Here is an 18,018-nt window from a genome sequence, read left to right as displayed (position 1 = left end):
AATCATGTATATCTGAAGTCCTTTTCTGACATTTCTTCTACCATACTGTCATTGTATTCTATTAATATAGAATCTAGATTTGTTTGGATTATTTTCATCCCTTGTTTTCTCATGCTGTCCATGTATCTTCCCCTCTAGCAGTGCAGATCTTTGGTGTTGCAATTTCCCCCCTATAGGCTTATAGTGGCCCTATAGGTTTCCAAAACCTTTTCTTTAAGGGGAGATCAATATTAGCAGTGCCCAATTCAGACACTATGCAATCCTAGACCAGATAGCCCCTATGAGGACACTAACAATATTGTCATAATAAACAGAATGAGTTCAATTATTATCTTCATTATAACAAACAGATTTGTAATAAGGTTTGCACTTTCCAATGGAGGACAAAGAGGATGCAGAATTATATAGGATGTAGCTGCTAATGGAATAAGAAAAGAATATACAGAAGCTCTAGATAATAGAGAGGGTGAATGTGAATGTATACTCAAAAGAAATTGGTTGTTAGCATGTAAAATGGTAGAAAAAGACTCTGAGGGAACAGGTAAACAAAAGGAAAAGAGAACAAGAAAAGCAAAGAAATAAAAACAAAATTGTTCAATTAGGAGAAAAAAGAAAATCTACACTATAACAGTCATATTGTATTCAAACCTCCCAGTCTTCAGTAGCCTGATGCATGAGAGGTTCCTGATGATGAGCTTCAAGTCTCCAGCAGGCATCTCAGGATGGGATTTGCCCCCACCTAAAGATCAGAGCTATGGCTTCCAGGATTATCCAAGATGGCCACTCTGCCTTCCAAATGTGTTGGCAATGGGGGAGCGGCATCTTGGGATGTGAATGTGGTCTGCTGAAGGTCCTGGAGGTAGGGTGTGGTTGGTCAGGCAGGGGTTCTGGAGGTTAGGTGTGTTTGGTGTGGTTGCAAGATCCTGGAGGTATGGTGCAATCAGTTGATATGGGGTCCCAATGATAGGGGGCAGTCAGTTGGTCTTGGGTTCTGTTGGTAGCGAGAAGTCAGTTGATATGAGAGCCATGGAGGCAGGGAGTGATCGGTTGGACTGATGGATCCTGGTGATGGGGCTCAGTCAGACCGGCCTGGGGTCCTACAGGGCCTGGCTGTTTTCTCAAAATGGCAGCAGCCCAGGTCTACCTTCTTGATAAGACTGAAGATAGAATGAAGCAAAATAAATCACTGACTCAAACCTGCTTGACTGTGTAGCTAATCTCTACAGCTAGATCTCCTTTAGAATTCCCAACAATTATAAAGACACTTTTTCCAGCCAATGCCTCTGGGTTTTATAGTCTTGACCATGGAAGTACTGTCCTTTGAACTTCTCAATTCCTGCAAGACAACAGAAAATAATTTTTGGACGATAGTTTATATGATGTATATCATTTGTAAAATCATTCTTTTGTAGAATTTAAAGTTGAAGCACATATTCTCCATATGATCTCCCTTTATTCAGCTATTCTTGTCATTCTGAATACTTTTGCTTATTTTTTTCTTCCTTAGCACCAGTATAGTAGCTTGTGATTCTTTTATCATAAGTAGTTTGAATTTTGTATTTGCAGACTCACAAATCCAAACTGCCTCAGAAAACTGCCATTCTCTTTTGTCTCTTCATTCCCTTAGATACATACTCCCATTTCAATTAGAGTATATATGTTTTTGTATAGTCTAGGATATACATAAAGTGAATTTAAAAAAAAAAAAGAAAGTTCAGGCCCCAAACTGGAACTAAATTATTTAAGCTTTCATTTAACCCTTAGAAATTCAATATTTATTTGTTTCCTCAATCACTGAAAATTTCCACATCTGAACCAATGCTGTGTAAGAGTTCCACAGCCGTCCTTTTTGATTCTTAAGAAGACCAAAATCTTTAATTTCTTTCTTTAGTGTTCTGTAGTTCTCATTGTAGAGGTCTTTCACCTCTTTTGTGAGATTGATTCCCAAGTATTTTATTTTTTTTTATGCTATTGTGAATGGGGTAGTTTTCCTAATTTCTCCTTCTGAAGATTCATCACTTATGTATAAAAATGCATTAGATTTATGAGCATTGATCTTGTAACCTGCTACTTTACTGAATTCACTTATGAGTTCTGAAAGTTTTCTGGTGGAATTTCCAGGTTCCTCTAAATATATAATCATGTCATCAGCGAACAGGGAGCAAGAGCGAAGCAGGGGGTATTGCAATACCAGATCTTCAACTCTACTACAAAGCAATAGTAACAAAAACGGCACGGTATTGGTACCAAAATAGACAGGTAGATCAATGGTACAGAATAGAGGACATGGACACAAACCCAAATAAATACAATTTTCTCATACTAGACAAATGTTCCAAAAATATGCAATGGAGGAAAGATAGCCTCTTCAACAAATGGTGCTGGGAAAACTGGAAAACCATATGCAATAGAATGAAATTAAACCCCTATCTCTCACCCTACACAAAACTCAACTCAAAATGGATCAAGGACCTCGGAATCAGACCAGAGACCCTGCATCTTATAGAAGAAAAAGTAGGTCCAAATCTTCAACTTGTTGGCTTAGGATCAGACTTCCTTAACAGAACTCCCATAGCACAAGAAATAAAAGCAAGAATCAACAACTGGGATAGATTCAAACTTAAAAGCTTTCTCTCAGCAAAGGAAACTATCAGAAATGTGAAGAGAGAGCCTACAGAGTGGGAGAATATCTTTGCCAACCATACCTCAGATAGAGCGCTAATTTCCAGAATCTTTAAAGAACTCAAAAAACTCTACACGAAGAATACAAATAATCCAATCAACAAATGGGCTAAGGAAATGAACAAACACTTCACAGAAGATGTACAAGTAATCAACAGATATATGAAAAAATGTTCAACATCCCTAGTAATAAGGGAAATGCAAATCAAAACTACCCTAAGATTTCATCTCACCCCAATTAGAATGGCGATTGTCAAGAATACAAGCAACAATAGGTGTTGGTGAGGATGTGGTGAAAAAGGAACACTCATACATTGCTGGTGGGGTTGCAAATTAGTGCAGCCACTCTGCAAAGCAGTGTGGAGATTCCTCAGAAAGCTTGGAATGGAAACACCATTTGACCCAGCTATCCCACTCCTTGGCCTATACCCAAAGGACTTAAAGTCAGCATACTACAGAGATACAGCCACATCAATGTTCATTGCTGCTCAATTCACCATAGCCAGATTGTGGAACCAACCTAGATGCCCTTCAGTTGATGAATGGATAAAGAAACTGTGGCATATTTATACAATGAAATATTACTCCGCACTGAAGAATGATAAAATTATGGCATTTGTAGGCAAAAGGTCGAAATTGGAGAATATCATGCTAAGTGAGATAAGCCAATCTCAAGAAACTAAAGGACAAATGATCTCACTGATAAGCAGATGAGGACATATAATGGGGGGTGGGAGGGGCTAGCATTAGGTTTAGGGTTAGGTTTAGAGTTAGGCTAAGGAGAGCGGTAAGAATGAAGGAACGAAGTATTGTGTAGAGGGAAAAGAGGGGTGGGAGGGGTGGGGGCAAGGGGAAAAATAAAATAAACATCATTACCCTATAAAAAAAAAAGAAGACCAAAATCATTGTGAAACTAAATACAATCATGTTCTACTTGTCATAAATACATACATTCTCAAAAATTTGATGTAAGTTGGTTTCATTATTGTGAAAACATCACAGAAGTACTTACATAAGTTTAGATTGTTTAGGTCAGTCACTCGATGTGGCCTCCTGATGCAATCAAGTCCCACAGTAAACATGAGACATGTGAGGCTTGTAAGGTGTAACATGGCAGTCTGCTTTACAGTAAATGTTTCTATAAGTAGAAGCAGTATAGTCTACACTAAATGTAGTACAGTAAATACATAAACAAGTAACATGGTTGTTTATTATTATTATGTACCACATACATAACTGTGTGAGCTATAATTTTATAGAACTGATGGTGCAGATGGGTTTGTACATCAACATCATGATGATATTATAAGGTTATGATATTACTCAGCCAATAGAAAATTTTCAGTCTGCATTATAATTTTATGGTATCACCATTCTATAGCCTTGACTGAAATGGCATTATGTGGTGGCATGATTGTTCACAGACCTCTAAACTCTAAGATTACCATTGCCCAAATGGCAATAATACAAATTATCCCATTTTCAAGGGAACATGCACAATTAGGGTAAGCCTTATTTCACCCCAAAGTAAAAATCACTCAGACCACATCCTTTTATTTCTCAGTGTCAAAGGCATGGCTTAAGGGTCAACCTACTTCCTGGTAGGTCACTCACCTGGAAATCTTTCCAGGGGTAAGTGAGTATTAGTGTGATGGCCAGTGCAAACCATGACTCCATCAAAGATATTAACCTCCTTTTTCCCTTCACACTCAGTGACCACCTCCCATTGGTCTGAAGTACAGAAATCAGTCCTCTTCTTCACACTGTACACAGTGGTCTGAAAGAAAAGTAACATACACAGGGGATTGTAACCATAGCCAGTACAGTGTATATCTTCCCAGACATGACTTACCCTGCAAAATGTTACACAAAAGGTTGATACTGCAGGTACCATCACATCATTAGGGTCCTTGCAAGATTATTTGATTTTCATACTCCATAAAGAACAGTTTTATTTGAGGTTGTGGTCCAAATGAGAAGACTTCCATAAGGCACATAAAGTAAAATGAAGTTGACAGACTAATGTACTTTCCTATGCCTCTAGAAAAATAGGATTTGTGAGGATTTTTAGTCTCTGTCTTAAGGCATTGTAGCACCTGGATAACTCCTGAATTTATCATGTACTTCTTTGACACTCTGTGCACTAAACACCTATTCCTCCACTAATACCAGACATCCTCAAACTCTCTGATGTCTTGTGACACTCAAATCCTGTTCTATTTGACTAACCTCAAACATGTAACTATGAGGCTCCCTTTCATGTTAGAGCAGGAAAATATTTCAGTTGCTTTTATTTTTTTTAAAGGAAACTCTCTTTACTTTTTACATATGCCCACTTTACAAGTAATTATAGAGAAAGAGTCTGTGAGTGGTATAATTTTTAGTGTTTCAAAAGAAAGCAATAAATATGGGTTACTTTGCCAGGAAACATCAAGAATATATTCCAATGAGCTTCTAGGGTCTTGGCTATAATGTCTTGGTTGAATAATAGAGACACTAAGCCTTGACAATATGTACTATGTATAGTTCCTGTTATGTGTTTTAACACAAGCTGGTGATTCTACTTGGAACATCCTTTTATTCTGTCTTCATTTGGTAGATTCCTTTCTACTCAAGACTCAGCTTGGACACTAAATTCTCTAAAAATATTCCCTGCAACTTGATTCCTCTTCCCTGATGGGTTAAATATCCCTCTTCTGAGCTGAAATGTATAGATCTCTATAGCACTTATCATTTGTTTTATTACTTATATATATAATAATACTTTATTTTTCTGTGTCTTTAAACACAGTTACTTAGTTAAATTACTTATGTTTTTTTGTGTGTTTGCATCATCACTGCTTAGTACAGTAACAAACTTGTTCAAGAATTGTCAATTAAACAGGTCAGAGATGTATCACTGGGCTGTAAATGACTGGCTATGGAAATTGTCACCAGATATTACCATTTTATTATTGTTGCTAAACAGAAAAAGGTGGAAAATTTGGATTTAAGCCAGGTGATATATCTGTTTATGGTCATGATTGTAAATTATGGGAAAATCGCAGAGAAGGAAAAAACCAAAGTCATAGAGTACAATCATCTTCTATTACATAAAAAGTAAATTAAGATAAATTAAAGTTGAGAAACTAACTCATCTCAGGTCACAAGTTAATTAGTGGTAAGAAAAAAGGACATATGACCACCCACCACCCACAGGCGGTGGGCAATCACAACGCGTACACTTTTCTTGATCACAGGAACCAAAAAAAGGGCTTTATTCCACAAGTCTCTGACTTATATTGAGAACATCAGCCTATCAGAGAGTAGACTACCAGGAAAGTCAGCCTATCAAGGAACAGTCTCCAGGCAGATACCAGGATCACCTCATGTACAACAGCCAACCAGAGTTACTTCCTAAAACTTGTTTATGAGTGCAGCTATGTCTGGCAAGCTGCCAGGCGCCATCTTAGAGATCAGGTCGCAGTGCGGCTCTGGGGCCCTCAGAGCCCGCCCCTGACATCTCCCCCTTATTCTTTAAATAAAGAAAAGATGACTTGGGACCATGCCTGTCTTAGGTTGTCCATGGCAAATTACATCCTTACCCGTCATTGGAATTCTGACCTCCAGGTGTCAGAACCCTGTCTTAGGTTGGTATGCATTTCCATGGATCTTACCCGTCTTTGACTACTGGTCCAGCATGCTTAGCCATACTTGGGGGGATGTGCCTGTCTCAATGGCTGTCAAAGCCTGTACTATATCCCATCAATGATGTCGGGCATCTTGGCGAGCTCTGATTTGGCTGCGTATAACATAGGTTATCCCCAAGCAGATAATAATCAGAACAGCTACTGTTCTAGCCCACTGTTTTGTCAATCCCAGGGCTTTAGATACTGATGCAACTTGAACCCTGGTGGCACTGACTCTGAGTATCAAAAGTAGATGACCAATTACCAGTAAGGTAGACAGAGATTCTTAGATAACATAACCACAGAGCTAAGGTTATTATAAGCAATAGGGGTGACACACACTGCTCTTAAAGGATAAACACATCCCAGTCCCAAAAGTTCTTGCAAGATATCCACTTGTTCTTGTAGTAAGTCCACTCTTTGATTTACAAGGAGTATGCCTGCTGTTAGATGTTGGTTTAGGGTCTCTTTAGTCTGTAAGGCTGCAGCTGTATTTTCGGCCAAGCGATTGACTGCTGTTGCTGTAGGTATGGCAGTTGCTAGTGCTGCTGTTGCAGAAACCACTATTGCAGTGACCATAGCCGCTGTGATGCCAAATTCTCTCCTGTTTCTTGATAGTAACACTGGCAATTCCGCATCTGTAACAGAGACTGGGACTGGTAGGAAGGTAGGAACACACATTAAGACTGCCAGTGGGAACCTAGAAGCATTCCAACATTGAGAGAGATAGCATAAATCTGAAGTACAATTGAGAGAAGTGGTTGTTTCATTAGTTCAGAAACATAAAAGGGGGAAACACACAAAATGGGGTAGGTGGAAAGGTACATAATTGAACTGTTCCTCCTAAGAGACTAAAAAGAAGTTGTAAGTTAGTTCAAGGGGGGCTACGAGCATCATGGTCATCAGAAGTATGTTGGTCTGAGTTACTTGTTGGTAGCGTTGGCACTGGTTGAGTTAGTTGCTCAGGAACCCAGATAGGCGATGTTTTATCCTGTGGAAACACTCAAACTGAGCTGCGGCTCCAGTAAAGCACTGTGTCCGGGCCGTTCCACTGTCCTGTAAGAACATCCTTCCATTTTACCGTCACTCTATCATGTTGTTTATGATTGCCATGTCTCTCAGAGGCAGAGAGACCCTCATTATCCAGAGTTAAAAAATTTAAAATAAAGAGGCAAAGAGAAAGTTTATCTTTAGGGGACCTGAAGGTCTCCCCTATTCCCCCTCTTTGTTTATAAAGAGTATTTTTGAGGGTGAGATGTGCACGTTCAACAATACCTTGTCCTTGTGGGTTATAAGGTATACCTGTGGTTAGAGTTATTTCAAATTTAGTGAGAAATTGGTTAAAAGAGGTTGAAGTATAAGCAGGGCCATTGTCTGTTTTAAGTTGTTTAGGAAGTCCCCAGGCTGTGAAAGCCTGGAGACAGTGGGGAATGACATCTTTGACTTTTTATCCGCTGTGTAGCGACGCAAAGATGATACCTGAACATGTGTCTACAGATACATGTACATATTTAAGGTTACCAAATTCAGGAATGTGAGTAACATCCATTTGCCATAGATGATTAGGTAACAGTCCTTTAGGATTTACTCCTATAGAAGGTGGATGATGGAGGACTGTACACTGGCCACAAGATTTAACAATAGCACGTGCAGTTTCTTTAGTATTGGGAAACTTCACTTTCAATGTTGTAGAATTAACATGGAATTGTTGATGATAATTTTTTGCTGCCTCAAACACAGAAAAAATGTGGGAATCCTTAGTTGCTATGTCTGCTACATTATTCCCTAGGGCTAAAGGTCCAGGTAAATTGGTATGAGCTCTGATATGTCCAATAAAGAAAGGATTATAATGATCCCAAATCATTTGTTGTAAAGTCCGTAAAGGATGAAAAATAGTAGAGTTTGAGGCAATGAGCCCTGCACATTCTAAGTTACTGAGAGCTTGAACTACATATAAACTATCTGAGTAAACATTGAATGGAATATTAGGGAACATTTTAAAAACTTCAAGAACTGTTAAGAGTTCTGTTTGTTGAGCAGAAGAGTTAGGGAAAAGGAATGTTTGGACTTTATCTTGATAACAAATAGCTCCAGTCCCTGTTTAGGATCCATCAGTGAAAATCACAGGAGCCTTAGGAATAGGTTGTTGTCTGGTAACTCTTGGGAATATTACAGAATTATTACTACAAAATTGTATATAAGGATGTTTAGGATAGTGAATATCAAAGTTAGCTTGATTGGAGCATCTAACAACAGTCCAAGAATCCATGAAATTACATAACCAAGAAAGTTGATGCTTATCATAGGGAATAATGATAGTAGCTGGATGAATTCCAAACACTGTGATAGATGATTTAAGTGCCTTTAGGATTACTTGAGCTACTGCTTCAGGGTAGGGTAAGAGAGTTTTATTGGGTGAACAGGCTAGATGGACCCAAAACAAGGGACCCTCTTGCCAAAAGACTCCAGTGGGTAGTTTCTTGTTAGGAATAACAATGAATTGTAATGGCTGAGAGAGATCAATATGATCTACTTGAGCCTCATCTAATCTTTTTTGTATAATATTCAAAACCAGACGTGCTTCAGGAGTGAGCTCTCTGGGAGATGTGGGATGGGGATCCCCTTGTAAGATATTAAAAAGACGAAGTAGTTCTCCTGTGGAAAGCCTCAAATATGGACGAATCCAATTTATATTCCCTAGTAGCTTTTGAAAATCATTTAATGTTTTTAGATGATCTACCCTGATGACAGTTTTTAGTGGCTTTACTACAGCCCCGTTTAATTGGGCTCCTAAAAATTCTTGTGTAGTACCAACTTGAACCATTTCAGGGGCTATAATGAGTCCCCATAATTTGAGTTGTTCTATTAATTCAGAATAAATATCCTTTAAAATATCTTCCTCAGAGTGGCATAATAATATATCATCCATATAATGATAGATAATAAGTTTGGAGTATTTTTGTCGAATGGGCTTTAACGCCTGATCAACATAAATTTGACACATAGTGGGGCTATTGGTCATAACTTGTGGCAAAACAACCCATTCATATCATTGATTAGGTTGTTGATGATTTAGAGATGGGAGAGTGAAAGCAAATCTCTCACAATCATGAGGATGTAATGGAGTTCCTCTGCCCCCTCATGGACAGACAAAACAGTCTTTTATGTCTATAATTATTGTAGGCCAATCTTTTGGTAAAGCAGTAAGGACTGGAAGCCCTAACTGAGTTGGCCCCATAGACTGCATAGTAGCATTAATAGCTCTTAAGTCATGAAGGAGCCTCCATTTTCCTGATTTCTTTTTTATGACAAAAATAGGGGTATTCCAAGGAGAAGTTGAAGGTCTAATATGATTTGCTTCTAATTGTTGTCGTACCAGTTCTTGGGCCGCTTTAAGTTTTTCTAATGTCAGGGGCCACTAAGAGACCCACACTGGTGCATTGGATTTCCAAGTTATTTTTACATACTTTTGTTCAGTGGCCCCAAGGAAAAACCCAAGCCTTGGCGACATTGATTGCCCTTAACACTAATTGTCTGGGTATTTCCCTGGCCATAGCGGCCAAGCCCCTTGTCCCATTTATGACCTTGTTTTACCATTAGATTCTGAGTCTCTTGGCTATAATGGCCTTCTGTAGTGAGTACTAAATCCATTTGCATGAGAATATCTCTGCCCCATAAATTAACAGGTAAATGGTCTAAGACATAAGGTTGAAATGTTCCCTGTTGGCCCTCATCGTTTTTCCATGTCAATACAGAACTACTCCTTTGTGGGCTAGTAGCTACACCCAATCCCCTCAGGGTTTGTTCAGTTACTTGTAGAGGCCATTCTTTTGGCCAATCTTTTAGGGTAATAATGCTAGTATCAGCTCCTGTATCTAGGAGTCCCAAAAATTCTCTATTTTTAATCTTTATTTTAAGCATTGGCCTATTTTTTAAGTCCATGGTAAGACAGGCAAAATCAACTCCAGAAGATCCCAAACCTGCAGTTCCCCTGGTTGCTGTGGTTGATGGAAAATTATTATGAAGGCTGGGAATAATCAAAAGCTGAGCTATGTGCTCCCCAGGTGATATGGAGATAATTCCTTGAGGAGAATGTGCAAGAACATTAATTTCTCCTGTAAAATCAGAGTCAATAACTCCAGGGATAACTATAAGTCCCCTGAGTGCACTAGAGCTCTTACCTAATAAAATTCTAACAGTATCAGGAGGTAAGGGACATTTTAGGTCTGTAGGGATAGTTTGGACTCCCATTTCTGGGGTTAGTATTGCTCTGGCGGTGGCACAGAGGTCCAATCCTGCGCTCCCTGTGGTGGCTCTCCTTGGCTTGTCAACGGTTGGTGAGTCCTGTGTACCTGTTGAATCACCCCATATACTTTTGAGGGGCCCTAGGAAGCTGGGCCTCAACTCCCATTTTTTGTCTGTCCATGAGGGGGCAGAGGAACTCCATCTATATCTATCATAGATCTACATTCAGATGCCCAATGATTACCTTTTCTACATCTAGGACAACGTTGAGGCTTAGGTCTTCTAGGGGGTCGATTAGGGTCCCTTAATTGTGGACAGTCTTTTTTGAAATGTCCAGGTTGTCCTGGAGGCCCTCCTGTAGGACCTTGTAATCCTTGTGCAATGGCTGCTGCCATAACTTCTCCTTGAATCACAGTCTCATTGATATCTCTACACACTTTGATATATGTACTTAAATCCTTATTTTTCCAGGGACGAATGGCGTTCATACACCATTTATTAGCCTGTTCATAAGCTAACTGTTTTACCAAGGGCATAGCTTGATCCACATCCCCAAAGATGCGGCCTGCTGTTTGCATCAACCTCGCTACAAAATCAGCGTATGGCTCGTTTGATTCCTGAATAACTTTTGACAGTTGACCTTGCAAGTCCCCACTCCCTTGTATACTTTTCCATGCTTTTACAGCAGCTGCAGAAACCTAAATGTACACTGCAGGATTATAGCCAATTTAAGCCTGTTGTCCTGTGAATACTCCCATTCCCATAAGCATCTCTAAATTCCACTGAGGATTTCCTGTTGCAGCATTGAAGCATGCAGTATCGTTGGAATGCTCCTGCCACGCCGTTTTCCAAACCAGATATTGCCCCCCTGACAACGTGGCTCGTGCCATGTTACCCCAATCATCAGGAGTAAGATTCATTCCCCCTATGGATTCTACAAGTGATAAAGTAAAGGCTGCTTGGGGGCCATAGGTCATTACAGCCTCTTTTAATTGTTTTACTAATTTAAAATCTAAAGGTTGATGATATCTCTGATTATTTTGATCCTCAAACACTGGGAATGCTGTTGCATCTTGTTGTAGGAAGTCCCATCCTGTTGAATTGGAATTAGGATGGCTACAATAACATTTTTTCCCCCTAAATTCTCATAATTATATGGTGGGGGAGCAGATGGCATAAGTCTGTGAGTTCTCCTTTTAACTGCTACATTTGATTTAGTAGGTCCTGTAATAGCAAGATTTTTTGTTCTATTTAGTAAATCCTCCTCTTCATCTGAACTATCCTCACACCCAGTTTCATTTTTCTTGTCTGTCTCTGATCTTATTGATGCCCTTTCTGATGCTTTAGACCTTTCCTCTTTTATTTCCTCCAAAACCTCTTCCCCTTTTTTTATGGCCTCTCTGCATTTGGTATTAGGAGTATCTAAACACCCTCTAACTAACATCCATATGGCCATGGTTCCCAGGGGTAATGGTTTTACTCTCTCTGTCACTATCAAATCCTCCCCTAGAAGCTCCCATCGAGGGATATTCAGTAATTCCTCGCCCAAGGACCACGGCGCAATATCTTCCACTGTGCGTAAAAAGTTTCGGGCTGTTTTAGTTTCAAGAGGAATTCCATTGGCCCGGAGCAAATCCTTTAAGGGACCTTCCATGCGCATTCATGACATTTCAGTGCCCATATTTCTCTATTAAACTAACAATGCAAAGCACTTTAACTAGCAAAACAAAAGCAAAAGCACTTACAAACACTCAATCTCCGTCGCTTATCCTGCGAACTTTAACTCGTCGCTTCCCACGAACTTTAACTCCTCACTTTTCCTGTGAACTTTACCTGTGAACTTTAATTTGTCGCTTTTCCTGCAAACTTTAACTCATCACTTTTCCCATGAACTTTAACTCCGTTGCTTCCTGCCAACTTTAACTCCGTTACTTCCTGCGAACTTTAACTCCGTCACTCCCCGCGAACTTTAACTTGTCGCTTCCCGTGAACTTTAACTCTGTTGCTTATCCAGTGAACTTTAACTCGTCACTTATCCAGCAAACTTTAACTTGTGGCTTATCGAGCAAACTTTAACTTGTCACTTACCCTGTGAACTTTAACTCGTCGCTTACCCTGCGAACTTTAACTCATCGCTTATCCAGCGAACTTTAACCTGGCCAGACTGTACTTTACTTTCCCTGTATTTACCTGATCAGTTTCTTCTTTATAACTCGAGGGTCCCAGGTTTCGGCACCACTTATGACCGCCCACCGCCCGCAGGCGGTGGGCAATCACATCGCGTACGCTTTTCTTGATCACAGAAACCAAAAAAAGGGCTTTATTCCACAAGTCTCTGACTTATATTGAGAACATCAGCCTATCAGAGAGTAGACTACCAGGAAAGTCAGCCTATCAAGGAACAGTCTCCAGGCAGATACCAGGATCGCCTCATGTACAACAACCAACCAGAGTTACTTCCTAAAACTTGTTTATGAGTGCAGCTATGTCTGGCAAGCTGCCAGGCGCCATCTTAGAGATCAGGCCACGGTGCGGCTCTGGGGCCCTCAGAGCCCACCCTTGACAGGGACATAATTCAGGGTTTTGTTTCCTAAATCAGTGTTCTAATCTCTCCACCAGATTTAACTTCTTTTCTTCCTCAGTAAGTTCCCAGTCACTAAGTTCTTCACCATGTTGTTTTGGTAATCACATGAAAAATATATTGAAAAGTGTCTCAGAAAGTATAAAAGAATAAAGCAAAAGTGGAAAAGTTGTGGAACCAGTAAGATTTAAAGTTCCCATACCTATTCATTCCCCTCATGTCCTTTATTATAAGCAGAGTGTAAAATGAAGACAATGAAAATACTGGTGGCAGGTATCTTTCTGTATCTGTAGCCAAAATACTTGAGACTTTCCCAGGGGTGTTTTAGAGAGAGAACAAAGAGTGGAGATTTTGTACTTGAGCATATCAAGCTAATATTTACACATAGGCATTGGTAAATGAAGACACATTATGCATTTACTTCATGAAGAACTTCAAAAACAAAGACACCCACAAAACTGTCTACTTTGAACTGGATATACTTTAAAAGGTTGAAGTCTTTGGCATACATCCTGAAATCCTCAAGGACCTGGGAATTATGCATGAAGTTAAGATAATAATCTGGGATAGTGTAGTCACTGAAGCACATCATCTTCTTTAAGTATTGATGATCACCAATTTGTAAATACTGACTTTTCCATCTTCAGAATTTTCCTGCAGTAAATTAGAAGTATTCACAGCAACTTGAGAACTAATTTCATGATTTACAAATAGCCAGTGAACAGTTGAAAAATGTCTTGAAATAAATGACAATTCAAACAAATGACACACATAAACCACCTCCACACATCTCCCAGTACTTGTGCCTCTGTGTAGTCCCTTCCCCTTGAATCTCAGTATCTTTATGACTTGCTTTTGACCAACAGTATATAGTTGAAATGGCACTGAATGACTTTCAATACTAAGTAAAAAGTAGCCGTGGAGCTTCCATCTGGATGTCTTAGAAGGCTCACTTTGATGGAACCCAGCAGCCAAGTAAGAAGTTAGCTTTTGTAGCTGTGACCCAAATACCTGATAATGAGAAAAAATTCTTTTGGCTCATTGATTCAAAGGTTTCAGCTCCACTGCTTTTGACTTCAGGCAAGGCAGAGAATCATGGTGGAAGGGTTTGGCAGAGGAAAGCTTCTCAGTTCTTACTACCCAGAAAGCAGGGGTTGGGGGAAGAGGCTCAGGACAAATATAGTCCCCAAGGGTAACCCCCTGAACATTTGATCTGCTTTTCAACCATGTCCCACCTGCCTACAGTTTCTACCACTGTCTAGTAGCCCATTCAACTGTCAATGAATCAATCCACTGAGGATGTCAGAACACTAATGAATGAATCACTTTCCAAAAGACCCACCTTTGGACAATGCTGCATTGGATACCAAGACTTGAACACCTGGGCTTTTTGGGATATTCTAAATCTTTACTATAAAACTCCAATGACATTGAGACCACAGTACTGTTAGGAAGGCCAACCTAGGCACATGGAAGAAAATACCTATGATAGAGAAATATTCAAACAGCCCCCAGAAATTCTAGCTCTCCCACCTAAAGTTCTAAACATGTGAACAAAGTAGTCACATCAAATTCAGTCTTAGCACTCATTTGATGAGAACTTCTCAGCTGAATGAATAAGTCTGAAGAATTTTTATATATATTGAGACATTTCTCTCAACAAAATGTACTAAGTCTCTTTACAGTATAAGTTGTTATTTACCCCATTGTTACTATTGTTGGGTAACAGTCATTTAAATTAGTAAAAATGGGCTAGATCAAAACATACTAGGGAGAGTATAAGTTAGTATAATATTTTCTGAGTAATTTTGCAATGTATATAAAAATTCTTGAAATTTACATGGCCTTTTAAACAAATATTCAGACTTGCACAGATTATTGTTAAAGGATGTTACTGTCAGCATTATTCATAAAATAAAAAGAAAACAACTTAAATGCTTAAGAAAAAATAACTGAAATTTGAGAACCACTGTTCTAGATCCTTGCTACCCAAAGTATGGTCTGTGGACCAGCACAAGGGGGATCACTAGGGGCATTGTTAGAAATGCAGAATTTTAGACCCCTCCCTAGACTTACTGAATCAGAACTAACATAATAAAATCCTCAACTGATTCAGATGCACATGAAAACTGAGAAGCACTGGTTCAGATGGCATTAATCCCTAATTCAGTGTCTTCCTTCCTACAACAAACTTTTTGCTTCCTCAAAAATTTCCAGTTAATTACTTCAAGGGGTTAAGGTGGTAATCCAATAAAATAATGTAATATGAATCCAGCCTATTATTCTTGAACGTCACAAACCACAGGTTTTCAAATCTATTACATTTAAATTCTTTTTGATTATAGAAAATCACCTTAACCAATTTGGGCCCTCTCCTTCCTTTGTATTACAGAAATGAATAAATATTAGGAGATTGTGTATCACAAAACATTAAATATCCACAAAACAGAGTTTTGGATTTGTCCACATTCAGGTTTATTTTTCTCCCAATTCTTATTAAATAATTCTTTAGTCTAGGAATCCAAAATTGATCATACTCATTTGTCTGCCCCATAATTATTTCTTTTTGACTGGTAATAAGACTTCCAGGAGTCTTCTTTCAAGTATTTTCTTATTTACTTTACCTATTCCAACCAAAGTATTCATTTAAGGTGTGGTTGTAAATATATCTCTGCCCTAATTATCATTTTAGCTGTTTACATTTCCTATATTACCTAGCAGAGAACTTTATTGGGATTCCAGAACAACAAAACCAGAATCTCATGAATGGACTGATATCATTCTTTGTTAATGTTCTCCCAGTGATTAATTCTTAAATATGTAGCAAAAGTGGACAACTACACCCTTTTAAGTGTTTTTTAATCCATTTATTGTCTTATCCACTTTTTTGCCATTTTTTTGAGAAAGTTATGAAATTTATTTTTTTTAAAACATATTTTATTAAAGGGTGTATATTGTTTAATTTTCTGATTAAAGATTAACTGTAATATTTTATATTATGTTCTGCCCACTTGGCATCTATTTGCCTATCTGTCTATACTTTAAAACTTTACTATGTGAAATAGTTATCTGATCATCAGCATAAATATCACTTAGGGCTTGTCAGAAATGGAGAACTTTGGTATACTCCAAATTAATTCATGAGAATCTCCAGTAATTCATGTGTACATTAAAGTTTGAAAAGCACAGTTTAGCATGCTTTAATAATTTTAGATATGCAGTTTGACTAAAAAAATCAAGATTATTTTATACCATTGAGTACTTATTAAATCCTAATCATTTTGAAATTTATTAACTTTTCAAGTAATTTCATTCATAAGGTAACATCAAAGTAAAGTGATATATATATATATATATGTATATATATATATCATATCACAACCTACTTTTATCATCAAACTTACTTAATGTTAATGAAGAGATCAAGAATTGATTAAAATTAATGCCTTGAGAGCTAATATAATTATTATTAGAAAGTTTTCAGGTGTACAAGGAGGAGAAAATACCAGTTTGGTAGGTGGAACATGATCAGAAAATAGAAATGGTGGTGTCTGAGAAAACACTTGTTTGGCAGATCGAAAAATCAAAGAGGAATCACGATAGGAAAGTGCAAGTGGTACTACCTGAGAAGAAAATAAAAATATACTGAATCCCAGGAATTTGTCACAAAAAATGAGAAAATAGAAACGCTGAATTCCCGGTGTTCTTACTGGACACTTACCAGTGGAGGTGGAATTTCAAAGTACTTAGATCAATTCTACATATGAAACCTCTAACAAATTATAAAAAAAGTTTTGGGGGATGGAAGGACAACTAGACTCCAAATAATGATCATGGGACTGATAGAGAAGTACATCTCAGGAAAGAGTTCTCAAAGTAGCCATCAGCAACATGAAAAATATGTTCAGTCCATTAAAGGATGTTTATAATATCTTAGTTGCCACAGCTATGTAACTAAAAAATGTGAAAAGGAGGGTCTATAGCTCCATACACATTCTTAGCAGCCACTCAGGATAGCTTCCTTCTCAGAAATTAACTTATTAAACAAATATATTGGGTAGAAAATATATACCAGGCATCATTCTTAGTTCTAGAATATAATAGTGAACCATATAGGTATGTCTGTGTTAAGAAAAGTCAGAGAAGTCAGAGCATTATGATGAAAGTTTATTTTTTTATGGAAGCAGTTCATAAGGTGTTTAAATTTTGCCCAGAAGATAATAAAAAAGAAATCCCCATGCTGTATATTCAGCAGATTTTAACTTCAAATCCATTTAGAGATTAAAAACCAAAAAACTGATAATCAGGCAGAATAATGGCTACCCTCCCAAAATCATCCCTGTCTCAATTGATTTCACTGCTGTTCAGTAATTGCCAAACCTGGCTATGATGCTTAAGGAAACTCAAACTGTGGGGGTCTCACTCTAGGTATGAATAATAACTAACATGTTACCATATGCAGAGCTTTCACTTTTATAAGTGATTGATATAATTTTTCTTTCACTTACTCCCTATGATCACTGTACAAAAGGAGTATTACTATTACCCCTTCCTAAAGATTAAAAAACGGGCAGAGAGGTTTAATGACTTGCCCAAGGCCATACTTCTTGTAAATGATAGTCTTTGAATCTAAAACAGTGCTTTTAACCTTTATACTAGGGTATGACTGGATTTCAAGAGTAGAATTTTCTGTTATTTAAAACAAATTTACAGGGTTTTCAGCCCACATTTGATTATAGCCCACATTTGATAAAGGTATAGGGATTTGCTAAGGGGATTCATTTTAGATCTGAATAAGACTATAGTCAGAATTAGTTCCCAAAATGGAGTCAAGAAACAACA

General features: G+C 38.2%; 1 pseudogene; it reads right to left on the bottom strand.

Moving 5' to 3' along the window:
- Positions 1-13,827, bottom strand: part of LOC124975728 (flavin-containing monooxygenase 5-like) — a 33,273-nt pseudogene extending 19,446 nt beyond the window's left edge.
- Between the last annotated feature and the right edge of the window lie 4,191 nt (positions 13,828-18,018).

This window comes from Sciurus carolinensis, unplaced genomic scaffold (assembly GCF_902686445.1).
Source record: "Sciurus carolinensis unplaced genomic scaffold, mSciCar1.2, whole genome shotgun sequence".
NCBI classification, from domain to species: domain Eukaryota; kingdom Metazoa; phylum Chordata; class Mammalia; order Rodentia; family Sciuridae; genus Sciurus; species Sciurus carolinensis.
Note: the sequence above shows the minus strand (reverse complement) of the source record. Positions and strands in the feature narration are given on the sequence as shown.